The following is a 14,176-nucleotide window of genomic DNA, read 5'->3' as shown; positions in this document are numbered from 1 at the left end:
CATTCCGCTTCGCTCCACAGGTAGTATCACATTTTCACTTCATTTCATTACAGCACAACGGTTTGATTTGTTTGATCGTAGCTAGCTACATAGCTAGCTACATAGCCGTCTTTGTATCAAATATAATTGTGTAGTCTAGAGCTATTGTCGTTCTTTTAACGCAACGTAACGTAATCAACACTGCTAGCTAGCCAGCTAGCCCCCGAATAGCAGCACTGTAGAAACTATTACACTCAACGGAACGACTTGATTAGTGTAGTGTCAACAACGCAGCCACTGCCAGCTAGCCTACAAAGTCAACAACGCAGCCACTGCCAGCTAGCCTACTTCAGAAGTACTGTATCATTTTAATCATTTTAGTCAATAAGACTCTTGCTACGTAAGCTTAACTTTCTGAACATTCGAGACGTGTAGTCCACTTGTCATTCCAATCTTCTTGCATTAGCGTATCCTCTTCTGTAGCCTGTCAACTATGTGTCTGTCTATCCCTGTTCTCTCCTCTCTGCACAGACCATACAAACGCTCCACACCGCGTGGCCACGCCACCCTAATCTGGTGGTCCCAGCGCGCACGACCCACGTGGAGTTCCAGGTCTCCGGTAGCCTCTGGAACTGCCGATCTGCGGCCAACAAGGCAGAGTTCATCTCAGCCTATGCCTCCCTCCAGTCCCTCGACTTCTTGGCACTGACGGAAACATGGATCACCACAGATAACACTGCTACTCCTACTGCTCTCTCTTCGTCCGCCCACGTGTTCTCGCACACCCCGAGAGCTTCTGGTCAGCGGGGTGGTGGCACCGGGATCCTCATCTCTCCCAAGTGGTCATTCTCTCTTTCTCCCCTTACCCATCTGTCTATCGCCTCCTTTGAATTCCATGCTGTCACAGTTACCAGCCCTTTCAAGCTTAACATCCTTATCATTTATCGCCCTCCAGGTTCCTCGGAGAGTTCATCAATGAGCTTGATGCCTTGATAAGCTCCTTTCCTGAGGACGGCTCACCTCTCACAGTTCTGGGCGACTTTAACCTCCCCACGTCTACCTTTGACTCATTCCTCTCTGCCTCCTTCTTTCCACTCCTCTCCTCTTTTGACCTCACCCTCTCACCTTCCCCCTACTCACAAGGCAGGCAATACGCTCGACCTCATCTTTACTAGATGCTGTTCTTCCACTAACCTCATTGCAACTCCCTCCAAGTCTCCGACCACTACCTTGTATCCTTTTCCCTCTCGCTCTCATCCAACACTTCCCACACTGCCCCTACTCGGATGGTATCGCGCCGTCCCAACCTTCGCTCTCTCTCCCCCGCTACTCTCTCCTCTTCCATCCTATCATCTCTTCCCTCTGCTCAAACCTTCTCCAACCTATCTCCTGATTCTGCCTCCTCAACCCTCCTCTCCTCCCTTTCTGCATCCTTTGACTCTTTATGTCCCCTATCCTCCAGGCCGGCTCGGTCCTCCCCTCCCGCTCCGTGGCTCGACGACTCATTGCGAGCTCACAGAACAGGGCTCCGGGCAGCCGAGCGGAAATGGAGGAAAACTCGCCTCCCTGCGGACCTGGCATCCTTTCACTCCCTCCTCTCTACATTTTCCTACTCTGTCTCTGCTGCTAAAGCCACTTTCTACCACTCTAAATTCCAAGCATCTGCCTCTAACCCTAGGAAGCTCTTTTGCCACCTTCTCCTCCCTCCTGAATCATCCTCCCTCTCCCCCTCCTCCCTCTCTGCAGATGACTTCGTCAACCATTTTGAAAAGAAGGTCGACGACATCCGATCCTCGTTTGCTAAGTCAAACGACACCGCTGGTTCTGCTCACACTGCCCTACCCTGTGCTCTGACCTCTTTCTCCCCTCTCTCCAGATGAAATCTCGCGTCTTGTGACGGCCAGCCGCCCAACAACCTGCCCGCTTGACCCTATCCCCTCCTCTCTACTCCAGACCATTTCCGGAGACCTTCTCCCTTACCTCACCTCGCTCATCAACTCATCCCTGACCGCTGGCTCACGTCCCTTCCGTCTTCAAGAGAGCGAGAGTTGCACCCCTTCTGAAAAAACCTACACTCGATCCCTCCGATGTCAACAACTACAGACCAGTATCCCTTCTTTCTTTTCTCTCCAAAACTCTTGAACATGCCGTCCTTGGCCAGCTCTCCCGCTATCTCTCTCAGAATGACCTTCTTGATCCAAATCAGTCAGGTTTCAAGACTAGTCATTCAACTGAGACTGCTCTTCTCTGTATCACGGAGGCACTCCGCACTGCTAAAGCTAACTCTCTCTCCTCTGCTCTCATCCTTCTAGACCTATCAGCTGCCTTCGATACTGTGAACCATCAGATCCTCCTCTCCACCCTCTCCGAGTTGGGCATCTCCGGGCGCGGCCCACGCTTGGATTGCGTCCTACCTGACAGGTCGCTCCTACCAGGTGGCGTGGTGAGAATCTGTCTCCTCACCACGCGCTCTCACCACTGGTGTCCCCAGGGCTCTGTTCTAGGCCCTCTCCTATTCTCGCTATACACCAAGTCACTTGGCTCTGTCATAACCTCACATGGTCTCTCCTATCATTGCTATGCAGACGACACACAATTCATCTTCTCCTTTCCCCCTTCTGATGACCAGGTGGCGAATCGCATCTCTGCATGTCTGGCAGACATATCAGTGTGGATGACGGATCACCACCTCAAGCTGAACCTCGGCAAGACGGAGCTGCTCTTCCTCCCGGGGAAGGACTGCCCGTTCCATGATCTCGCCATCACAGTTGACAACTCCATTGTGTCCTCCTCCCAGAGCGCTAAGAACCTTGGCGTGATCCTTGACAACACCCTGTCGTTCTCAACTAACATCAAGGCGGTGGCCCGTTCCTGTAGGTTCATGCTCTACAACATCCGCAGAGTACGACCCTGCCTCACACAGGAAGTGGCGCAGGTCCTAATCCAGGCACTTGTCATCTCCCGTCTGGATTACTGCAACTCGCTGTTGGCTGGGCTCCCTGCCTGTGCCATTAAACCCCTACAACTCATCCAGAACGCCGCAGCCCGTCTGGTGTTCAACCTTCCCAAGTTCTCTCACGTCACCCCGCTCCTCCGCTCTCTCCACTGGCTTCCAGTTGAAGCTCGCATCCTCTACAAGACCATGGTGCTTGCCTGCGGAGCTGTGAGGGGAACGGCACCTCAGTACCTCCAGGCTCTGATCAGGCCCTACACCCAAACAAGGGCACTCGTTCATCCACCTCTGGCCTGCTCGCCTCCCTACCACTGAGGAAGTACAGTTCCCGCTCAGCCCAGTCAAAACTGTTCGCTGCTCTGGCCCCCAATGGTGGAACAAACTCCCTCACGACGCCAGGACAGCGGAGTCAATCACCACCTTCCGGAGACACCTGAAACCCCACCTCTTTAAGGAATACCTAGGATAGGATAAAGTAATCCTTCTCACCCCCCCCCCCCTTAAAAGATTTAGATGCACTATTGTAAAGTGGCTGTTCCACTGGATGTCATAAGGTGAATGCACCAATTTGTAAGTCGCTCTGGATAAGAGCGTCTGCTAAATGACTTAAATGTAAATGTAAAATGTAACCTCTCACCATTACCAATAACAGAGGCTACAACAAAACATGCTAACCTCTCACCATTACCAATAACAGAGGCTACAACAAAACATACTAACCTCTCACCATAACCAATAACAGAGACTACAACAAAACATGCTAACCTCTCACCATTACCAATAACAGAGACTACAACAAAACATGCTAACCTCTCACCATTACCAATAACAGAGGCTACAACAAAACATGCTAACCTCTCACCATTACCAATAACAGAGGCTACAACAAAACATGCTAACCTCTCACCATTACCAATAACAGAGGCTACAACAAAACATGCTAACCTCTCACCATTACCAATAACAGAGGCTACAACAAAACATGCTAACCTCTCACCATTACCAATAACAGAGGCTACAACAAAACATGCTAAACTCTCACCATTACCAATAACAGAGACTACAACAAAACATGCTAACCTCTCACCATTACCAATAACAGAGACTACAACAAAACATGCTAACCTCTCACCATTACCAATAACAGAGGCTACAACAAAACATGCTAACCTCTCACCATTACCAATAACAGAGGCTACAACAAAACATGCTAACCTCTCACCATTACCAATAACAGAGACTACAACAAAACATGCTAACCTCTTACCAATAACAGAGGGGGTCTGATATTTGTGCCTCTGTAACTTTCTCATTCATCATTATTCTCGATTCATTCCTGATTATTCATAATCATGGTAGCATCCACATGAATGTAGAAGTGTTCAGAAACATCTTCTATTCTTACTGACAATACAAGTGAAGTGACTCCAAAATGACAGGACATTATTCACCATTCAGTTTCTATTAGGAAAACATCTAAAACACAACCAAGACAAACTGCAAATTAATTCAACAAGTTAGTAGAATCACAAGCTTGATGTAATCACTGCAGGCATGGAATATGGGACCAAATACTAAACGTATGACTAAAATAATTCATCCAAAATATTATGACTTTTTCAAATGGGAGAACGAGATACATAAAGTGTTTTCATTTCTACTGTAAAATATATATGTATGAAAATACCCTCAAATAAAAGGTGACATTCTGTACTGTCTCCTAATATGAAACATTCTACCTCAAATCCAAAAGGCTGGAGCAAAGCACCACATTTAAAACTGTGAGCATCACTGTCCAAACACATATGGTGTGGACTATGTGTGTCTGGTAAACACATGTGGATCTGGTGAACAGTTATCACTTGTTGACCAACTACAGGAATACTGACCTCAGAGTCTCCAGTTTACAGTGGGGATTCCCCAGTCCAGCAGAGAGCAGCTTCACTCCTGAATCCTTCAGGTCATTGTTACTCAGATCCAGCTCTCTCAGGTGTGAGGGTTTGACCTCAGAGCTGAGACCAGAGAAGCACAGCCTTCCTCTGTGACTCCACAGCCTGACAGCCTGACAAAGATATCATCATGACTTCACAAACACACTGTTAATTTCACAAGTAGAATGTACATGTAGAAGGAAAATGAAGCTTTAATTGTGATTGATATGTGAAATTAACAGAATATTTAGTTAGTTAACCACAACACCCCTGTGGTGAAACGATTATTGCTGTGTAATGAGCAACATATTGTGTCCCGTGTGTGTGTGTGTGTGTGTGTCCTGTTGGTGTCCAGTGTGTGTGTGTTTGTGTCCTATGTGTGTTCAGTGTGTGTGTGTGTGTGTGTGTGTGTGTGTGTGTGTGTGTGTGTGTGTGTGTGTGTGTGTGTGTGTGTGTGTGTGTGTGTGTGTGTGTGTGTGTCCTGTGTGTGTTCAGTGAGTGTGTCTTGCCAGTGTGTCCCTTGTGTGAAAGGACACACTGAACACACAACAGTATATAACTTTGTCCAAGTGGTGTTCAGAATGTTTGTCTTAACTATCCTGATAAGTCAAACATGTCTGATATGAACATTGACATAAACCCTCTACATACTTGAGTTTCTCCAGTCTGCAGTGTGGATCCTCCAGTCCAGCAGAGAGCAGTCTGACTCCTGAGTCTCCTGGGTGATTGTAGCTCAGGTCCAGCTCTCTCAGGTGTGAGGGGTTTGACCTCAGAGCTGAGACCAGAGAAGCACAGCCTTCCTCTGTGACTAGACAGACTGACAGCCTGCAAAGAGATCATCATGACTTCACAAACACACTGTTAATTTAACACCAGTAGTGTAGAAGGACAATGGCAGATGCATTTGGTTTATTCTCTCAAAGAACATAAAGATTCATCTTCCGTTTCCTAGAATTGTATGGTCATAATGATATACTAATGTGAAAATCAATGCATTTATTCAATATGTTTTTCAAAATAATATATTATACACATATTATAATACATATTGTCTCTAAACTGAATATTTCTTCCTGATGATTAGTTCTTAAATGTCATTTTATTTACTCACAGAACAGCCCTGGAGGCTTTGACCACTGGCAGCAGCCTCAGAAGACCTTCCTCTGATCTGGAGTATTTCTTCAGGTCAAACACATCCAGCTCCTTTTCTGAAGTCAGCAACACAAAGACCAGAGCTGACCACTGTGCAGGTGACAGTTTGACTTCAGAGAGACTTCCTGATCTCAGGTATCTTTGGATCTCCTCCACTAGAGAATGGTCATTCAGTTCATTCAGACAGTGGAACAGATTGATGCTCCTCTCTGGAGAGGGATTCTTCCTGATCTTCTCCTTGATGTACTTGACTGTTTCTTTGTGGCTCTGTGAGCTGCTTCTTGTCTTTGTCAGTAGACCTTGTAAGTGCTTCTGATTGGACTCCAGTGAGAGGCCCAGAAGGAAGCGGAGGAAAAGGTCCAGGTTTCCCGTCTCACTTTGTAAGGCTTTATCCACAGCACTCTTGTAGAAAGTAACTTCAGGCTTGTTGTTTGTTTGCAGTTTGTCCATTAGATTCTCATTGTTGTTGATGAATGAGAGGAACACATATACAGCAGCCAGAAACTCCTGAATGCTCAGATGAACAAAGCAGTATACCTTGTCCTGGTATAGCACACATTCCTCTTTAAAGAGCTGTGTGCACAATCCTGAGTACACTGAGGCTTCATTGACATCAATGCCAGCCTCTTTCAGGTCTTCTTCATAGAAAATCAGATTGCCCTTCACAAGCTGTTGAAAAGCCAGTTTTCCCAGTGACAGAATGCTCTCTTTATTCCAGTGTGGACCTGTCTCTTCTTTCCCAAGATACTTTTCATTCTTCTGTTTGGTATGAAACACCACAAGGTGTGTGTACATCTCAGTCAGAGTCTTGGGCATCTCTTCTCTCTTATGTTCCAGCATGTGCTCAAGGACTGTTGCAGAAATCCAACAGAAGACTGGAATGTGGCACATGATGTGGAGGCTCCTTGATGTCTTTATGTGTGAGATGATTCTGCTGGCCAGGTCCTCATCACTGAATCTCTTCCTGAAGTACTCCTCCTTCTGTGGGTCATTGAACCCTCGTACCTCTGTCACCTGGTCAACACACACTGAAGGGATCTTATTGGCTGCTGCAGGTCGGGTAGTTATCAGAGGAGAGCAGAGGGAAGCATATTTCCCCTGATGAGATTTGTCAGCAGAACATCCACTGAGGTTGACTCTGTGACGTCCCAACAGATCTTGTTCTTCTGGAAGTCTAGGGGCAGTCGGCACTCATCCAGACCATCAAAGATGAACAGAACTTTGTACTTGTCGTAGTTGGAGATTCTTGATTGTTTGGTTTCCATTGAGAATTGATTGAGAAGTTCAATGAAAGTGTGTTTGTCCTCTTTCATCAAATTTAGCTCCCGAAAAGGGAATGAAAATACAAATTGGACATCCTGATTTGCTTTTCCTTCAGCCCAGTCCAGAATGAACTTCTGCACAGAGACTGTTTTTCCAATGCCAGCGACTCCCTTGGTCAGCACAGTTCTGATAGGTTTATCTTGTCCAGTTAAGGGTTTGAAGATGTCGTTACATTTGATTGCAGTCTCTGGTCTTGCTTGTTTCCTGGTTGTTGTCTCAATCTGTCTCAGCTCATGTTCATTATTGACCTCTCCTGTTCCACCCTCTGTGATGTAGAGCTCTGTGTAGATCTTATTGAGAAGTGTTGGGTTTCCTTGTTTAGCGATCCCCTCAAATACACATTGAAACTTCTTCTTTAGATTAGATTTGAGTTCACGTTGGCAAATCACAGCAAGCTCATCTGAATGAAGAAATAACACAGAGGATATTCATATTACATCTGTTTTAATAACTATCAATGTTTTCATAATCCAGACTGGTGTTATTATTATTGTTATTATTATGTTATTATTGGTATTATTGATGGTATTATTAATATTGTCTCTCTCTCTAAATGAATCAGTACAACACATCCCTGCTGCTTCTTGATGAGGTCACTTGGTGTTGTTTTAAGGCTGCTACTGTCACGCCCTGGTCGAAGTATTTTGTGTTTATCTTCATGTTTGGGTCAGGCCAGGGTGTGGCATGGGGTTTTTTGTATTGTGGTGTATTTCTGTCTTGGGGTTTTGGTATATATGGGATTGTAGCCAGTGGGGTGATCTAGCAGAGTCTATGGCTGTCTGGAGTGGTTCTCAATCAGAGGCAGGTGTTTATCGTTGTCTCTGATTGGGAACCATATTTAGGCAGCCATATTCTTTGAGTGTTTTGTGGGTGATTGTCCTTAGTGTCCTTGTTCCTGTCTCTGTGTACACAAAGTATAGGCTGTTTCGATTTTCGTTACGTTTTTGTAGTGTTTGTATTTAGATTCGTGTTACGTTTGTTTATTAAACATGGATCACAATCTACACGCTGCATTTTGGTCCGACTCTCCTTCACACCTAGAAAACCGTTACAGCTACAATATCATTGAGTTAAACAGCTACTTTAGCTGTACTTTAGCTACAGCTTTTAAATGTTATAAAACAGCATTCAACATGAGGCAGACAGCTCTTACATTTCTCCAGTGTGTCAGCAAGCTCCTTCTGGTTCATTTTCCTCAGGATGTGCAGTGTGATCTTCAGAGCCCCCTCTCTAGCACTGCTCTCCTGCTTCTCATCTTCAGCATCCACCACTTCCTTATCCTGCTTCTGACTCTCAAAGCCTTCTGGGAGTTCTGGACTAAGAATCCTCTTGAACATCTTCAGCTCATTCTTCACAAACGTCATCATTTTCTCTTCAAGCAACTGAAATAAATAAAGTAAATAAGTTAAGCTAGAGAATAAATGCTTTCTCATTAACACATTAATGAATGATTGACAGATCAACTTTACTTGAGGTAAACAAAAACAAATGTACATAACAGGACCACATACACTGAATATGGAGTCCAGGTCTGTTTGATGACTCTGGGAAGACTGACCACTGAGAATCTCTGACTCTGATCTCCCCTGTTGGTTTCTGTGGACAAAACATGAAATTACATATCCTCATCCAGGGTTTAGCACACACACACACACACACACACACACACACACACACACACACACACACACACACACACACACACACACACACACACACACACACACACACACACACACACACAACAGGGTACCACAGTTGAGGTAATAATGAGACACACACACACACACACAGGGAGGGAATGTTGTGTTTGTTTAATTGTTTTAGGGCTATGAAAATTGACAAAATGATTAGCCTATGTATTATGAAAACAACAAGACTATAAGGAGAACCAGTACTGAGTCAATGTGCAGGGTACCAGGTAGTTGAGGTAATAATGAGACTATAAGGAGTACCAGTACTGAGTCAATGTGCAGGGTACCAGGTAGTTGAGGTAATAATGAGACTATAAGGAGTACCAGTACTGAGTCAATGTGCAGGGTACCAGGTAGTTGAGGTAATATGACATGTAGTTAGGAGAAAAAGTGACAGGCAATCAGGATGGAGGTTACATCTCCTCACCCAGGAGCGTACACACACACACACACACACACACACACATGACACACACACACACACACACACACACACACACACACACACACACACACACACACACACACACACACACAGGGAGGGAATGTTGTGTTTGTTTAATATTGTTTTAGGACTATGAAAATGGACAAAATGATTAGCCTGTGGATTATGAAAACAACAACAATAAATGGGAAAATGGGAGGAGAAATGACTAGAGACAGTGTTGTTTAACTCACTGACCAGGACCCATGAGTTCTTCTTACCTTTGTTCAGTAGAAAAGTCTTCCTCTCTAAAGTTGATAGGTTTACCCATAGACCGGTCACTCTTCATGGACACACAGCTGGGAACAGGGGAGGCTGGTCTCTCCTGCTTGATTGGACTTCAACACAACAGAGACAAACATTACATCTCTCATCTACTCTGAGCTCAGATGGGGAAACATAAGAAGAGTTTCATTCCAAAACATCTAGAACAGTTACAGTATATAGAATGTAGTATATAGTATATAGTTACAGTATATAGAATGTTGTATATAGTATATAGTTATAGTATATAGTATATAGTATATAGTATATAGTTACAGTATATAGAATGTAGTATATAGAATGTAGTATAGTTACAGGTTTCTATATAGAATGTAGTAGATAGTATATAGTTACAGTATATAGAATGTAGTATATAGTATATAGTTATAGTATATAGTATATAGTATATAGTTACAGTATATAGAATGTAGTATATAGTATATAGTTACAGTATATAGAATGTAGTATATAGTATATAGTTACAGTATATAGAATGTAGTATATAGTATATAGTTACAGTATATAGAATGTAGTATATAGTATATAGTTATAGTATATAGTATATAGTATATAGTATATAGTTACAGTGTATAGAATGTAGTATATAGTATATAGTTACAGTATATAGAATGTAGTATATAGTTACAGTATATAGAATGTAGTATTTAGTTACAGTATATAGTATATAGTATATAGTTACAGTATATAGAATGTAGTATATAGTATATAGTTACAGTATATAGAATGTAGTATATAGTATATAGGTACAGTATATAGAATGTAGTATATAGTTACAGTATATAGAATGTAGTATATAGTTACAGTATATAGAATGTAGTATATAGTTACAGTATATATAATGTAGTATATAGTATATAGTTACAGTATATATAATGTAGTATATAGTATATAGTTACAGTATATAGAATGAAGTATATAGTATATAGTTACAGTATATAGAATGTAGTATATAGTATATAGTTACAGTATATAGAATGTAGTATATAGTTACAGTATATAGAATGTAGTATATAGTATATAGTTACAGTATATAGAATGTAGTATATAGTATATAGTTACAGTATATAGAATGTAGTATATAGTATATAGTTACAGTATATAGAATGTAGTATATAGTATATAGTTACAGTATATAGAATGTAGTATATAGTATATAGTTACAGTATATAGAATGTAGTATATAGTTACAATATATAGAATGTAGTATATAGTTACAGTATATAGAATGTAGTATATAGTATATAGTTACAGTATATAGAATGTAGTATATAGTATATAGTTACAGTATATAGAATGTAGTATATAGTATATAGTTACAGTATATAGAATGTAGTATATAGTATATAGTTACAGTATATAGAATGTAGTATATAGTTACAGTATATAGAATGTAGTATATAGTTACAGTATATAGAATGTAGTATATAGTATATAGTTACAGTATATAGAATGTAGTATATAGTATATAGTTACAGTATATAGAATGTAGTATATAGTATATAGTTACAGTATATAGAATGTAGTATATAGTATATAGTTACAGTATATAGAATGTAGTATATAGTATATAGTTACAGTATATAGAATGTAGTATATAGTATATAGTTACAGTATATAGAATGTAGTATATTGTATATAGTTACAGTATATAGAATCTAGTATAAAGTATATAGTTACAGTATATAGAATGTAGTATATAGTATATAGTTACAGTATATAGAATGTAGTATATAGTATATAGTTACAGTATATAGAATGTAGTATATAGTATATAGTTACAGTATATAGAATGTAGTATATAGTATATAGTTACAGTATATAGAATGTAGTATATTGTATATAGTTACAGTATATAGAATCATCTCACCTCTTAGTTTTGGTGTCATGTTCCCCAGAGAGACTCATTTTAGAGGCAGGGTCCCCCTCCTCTCTCTCCCCAGAGAGATGCCTTTTAGAGGCAGGGCCCTCCTCCTCTCTCTCCCCAGAGAGATGCCTTTTAGAGGCAGGTCCCTCCTCTCTCTTCCCAGAGAGATGCCTTTTAGAGGCAGGTCCCTCCTCTCTCTTCCCAGAGAGACACCTTTTAGAGGCAGGGCCCTCCTCCTCTCTATCCCCAGAGAGACTCATTTTAGAGCACTGACTCCTATAAACAGAGATCCAACATGTTGGTTGTGGTTAACACAGTGACAACTAAACAGAGATCCAGCATGTTGGTTGTGGTTATTAACACAGTGACAACTAAACAGAGATCCAACATGTGACAACTAAACTAAACAGAGATCCAACATGTTGGTTGTGGTTAAGACAGTGACAACTAAACAGAGATCCATCATGTTGGTTGTAGTTAACACAGTGACAATAAACAGAGATCCAACATGTTGGTTGTGGTTAACACAGTGACAACTAAACAGAGATCCATCATGTTGGTTGTGGTTAACACAGTGACAACTAAACAGAGATCCAACATGTTGGTTGTGGTTAACACAGTGACAACTAAACAGAGATCCAGTCATAAACAGTTGGTTGTGGTTAACACAGTGACAACTAAACAGAGATCCAACATGTTGGTTGTGGTTAACAACACAGAACAGTTACAACTAAACAGAGATCCAGCATGTTGGTTGTGGTTAACACAGTGACAACTAAACAGAGATCCAACATGTTGGTTGTGGTTATAACACAGTGACAACTAAACAGAGATAATGTTGGTTGTGGTTAACACAGTGACAACTAAACAGAGATCCAGCATGTTGGTTGTGGTTATACACAGTGACAACTAAACAGAGATCCAACATGTTGGTTGTGGTTATACACAGTGACAACTAAACAGAGATCCAGCATGTTGGTTGTGGTTAACACAGTGACAACTAAACAGAGATCCAGTGACACAGTGACAACTAAACAGAGATCCAACATGTTGGTTGTGGTTATTAACACAGTGACAACTAAACAGAGATCCAACATGTTGGTTGTGGTTATGACAACTTGGATCCAACATGTTGGTTGTGGTTAACACAGTGACAACTAAACAGAGATCCAATGTTGGTTGTGAGATCAGAGATCCACATGTTGGTTGTGGTTAACACAGTGACAACTAAACAGAGATCCAGCATGTTGGTTGTGGTTAACACAGTGACAACTAAACAGAGATCCAGCATGTTGGTTGTGGTTAACACAGTGACAACTAAACAGAGATCCAACATGTTGGTTGTGGTTAACACAGTGACAACTAAACAGAGATCCAACATGTTGGTTGTGGTTAACACAGTGACAACTAAACAGAGATCCAACATGTTGGTTGTGGTTAACACAGTGACAACTAAACAGAGATACAACATGTTGGTTGTGGTTATTAACACAGTGACAACTAAACAGAGATCCAGCATGTTGGTTGTGGTTAACACAGTGACAACTAAACAGAGATCCAACATGTTGGTTGTGGTTAACACAGTGACAACTAAACAGAGATCCAACATGTTGGTTGTGGTTAACACAGTGACAACTAAACAGAGATCCAGCATGTTGGTTGTGGTTATTAACACAGTGACAACTAAACAGAGATCCAGCATGTTGGTTGTGGTTATTAACACAGTGACAACTAAACAGAGATCCAGCATGTTGGTTGTGGTTATTAACACAGTGACAACTAAACAGAGATCCAGCATGTTGGTTGTGGTTAACACAGTGACAACTAAACAGAGATCCAACATGTTGGTTGTGGTTAACACAGTGACAACTAAACAGAGATCCAACATGTTGGTTGTGGTTAACACAGTGACAACTAAACAGAGATCCATCATGTTGGTTGTGGTTATTAACACAGTGACAACTAAACAGAGATACAACATGTTGGTTGTGGTTATTAACACAGTGACAACTAAACAGAGATCCAGCATGTTGGTTGTGGTTAACACAGTGACAACTAAACAGAGATCCAACATGTTGGTTGTGGTTAACACAGTGACAACTAAACAGAGATCCAACATGTTGGTTGTGGTTAACACAGTGACAACTAAACAAGGATCCAGCATGTTGGTTGTGGTTAACACAGTGACAACTAAACAAGGATCCAGCATGTTGGTTGTGGTTAACACAGTGACAACTAAACAGAGATCCATCATGTTGGTTGTGGTTAACACAGTGACAACTAAACAAGGATCCAGCATGTTGGTTGTGGTTAACACAGTGACAACTAAACAGAGATCCATCATGTTGGTTGTGGTTAACACAGTGACAACTAAACAAGGATCCAGCATGTTGGTTGTGGTTAACACAGTGACAACTAAACAAGGATCCAGCATGTTGGTTGTGGTTAACACAGTGACAACTAAACAGAGATCCATCATGTTGGTTGTGGTTAACACAGTGACAACTAAAC

The 14,176-nt window shown here is 41.7% G+C and overlaps 1 pseudogene; it reads right to left on the bottom strand.

Annotated features, from left to right (window-relative positions):
* LOC127921469 (NLR family CARD domain-containing protein 3-like) overlaps nt 1–11,978 on the bottom strand; it is a 15,881-nt pseudogene extending 3,903 nt beyond the window's left edge.
* Between the last annotated feature and the right edge of the window lie 2,198 nt (nt 11,979–14,176).

Source organism: Oncorhynchus keta, unplaced genomic scaffold (assembly GCF_023373465.1).
Source record: "Oncorhynchus keta strain PuntledgeMale-10-30-2019 unplaced genomic scaffold, Oket_V2 Un_contig_22502_pilon_pilon, whole genome shotgun sequence".
Lineage (NCBI taxonomy): Eukaryota > Metazoa > Chordata > Actinopteri > Salmoniformes > Salmonidae > Oncorhynchus > Oncorhynchus keta.
This window is presented reverse-complemented; position numbering and strand designations above follow the sequence as displayed.